Consider the following 1,273-nt stretch of genomic DNA (forward strand, 5'->3'; position numbering starts at 1 on the left):
TTTTTTTCCCCCCCCCCCCCCCCCCCCATCACAGAAGTACTGCTACCCCCAGAGATGTACAAACACAGAAGCCTGAAAGTTCCACTGGGCATTTTTGTGAGGCAAAAAACAAAGAAACCCAACCCACCTTTTCAGTCCACATTAGCCCTACTTCAAATCCATGAAAATCTTTCCTGATAAGAAACACTAAAATCTGAATATAAGTAGGAAAACCTAGTAAGCCGATATGATAAAACACTGTGTTTCCTCTAAACAGATCCTAGTGGGAAAACAGTGTTCAAACAGGAAAGGTTCTTCTAATTCCCCACAGATGAAGAACACGGGTTATTTGTTCATTGTTTCTGCAGTTGTCCACTCAATGAACGCACACTAAATGGGCCAAACCAAAAACCAAACAAACTTCAGCAGCTTCAGGCTCTCACAGAAGCAGAAGGCTTTTCCACCTGGGTGCTGATGGAACCGTGAAACAAATAAAGTATAAAGTGCACGAGAAATGCAGCCAGGGGAAAAATAACTGGGGGAGAGGGGCACATCATCTGACTCCCCCGGGTGGCAAACTTTCCAACAACTTCTGAGAAGCAACAAACCACAGCACCACCAGCCTAGATAGATCGGCAGACGGACAGATGCACACACACAACTACCTGTAAGTGTCTGCAAATGTCCACTCTCCTGCGTGGACAGTACAGCAAAACATGGCCAGAAAGCCCGGAGATTTCTACTCTCCCATCTCCTCTCCGCACTGTCAAACACGGAAGGTCATTCGCTTCACTTAGAGAATTCCCTCTCTCCCTGCATCACAGGGAGAGTTTTCTACTTTGGGACTGCTCAACTTTCATATGCATCGGAGCAAAATAACCATTCAGCAACTTTATTCACCTTGGTTTCAAAAAGAAAAAGAAAGAAAGAAAAACATTCATTGTGCAATGCCCAGGAAAAGCTGACACCAGGGCTGTCTCTCCGACAAGCGCTTGCAATTACCATCCGAGAAGGGGGTAAATCCTGTCTGATCAGACCCAGGGGAGTCCTTTTTTAAAAAAAAGAAATTATTCCATCCCTATAAGGGGCTGGAGACATTTTTTTTTTTCTAAGGAGACCACCCTCGGGAACAAAAGTTACATGTCGGTCACATGTTGGGAGTAGGAGTCGGGAGCAGGTTTTAGTTTTTTGTTTTTTTTTTAAGCGCACTCATTACGGGGGTGTTTTCCAGTTGGAGACCACTCGGGCTCCTCCTGACCAACTGTGACGGGCATCATCTCATTGTCAAAAAGGA

The sequence above is a fragment of the Myotis brandtii genome, unplaced genomic scaffold (assembly GCF_000412655.1).
Source record: "Myotis brandtii unplaced genomic scaffold, ASM41265v1 scaffold237, whole genome shotgun sequence".
Lineage (NCBI taxonomy): Eukaryota > Metazoa > Chordata > Mammalia > Chiroptera > Vespertilionidae > Myotis > Myotis brandtii.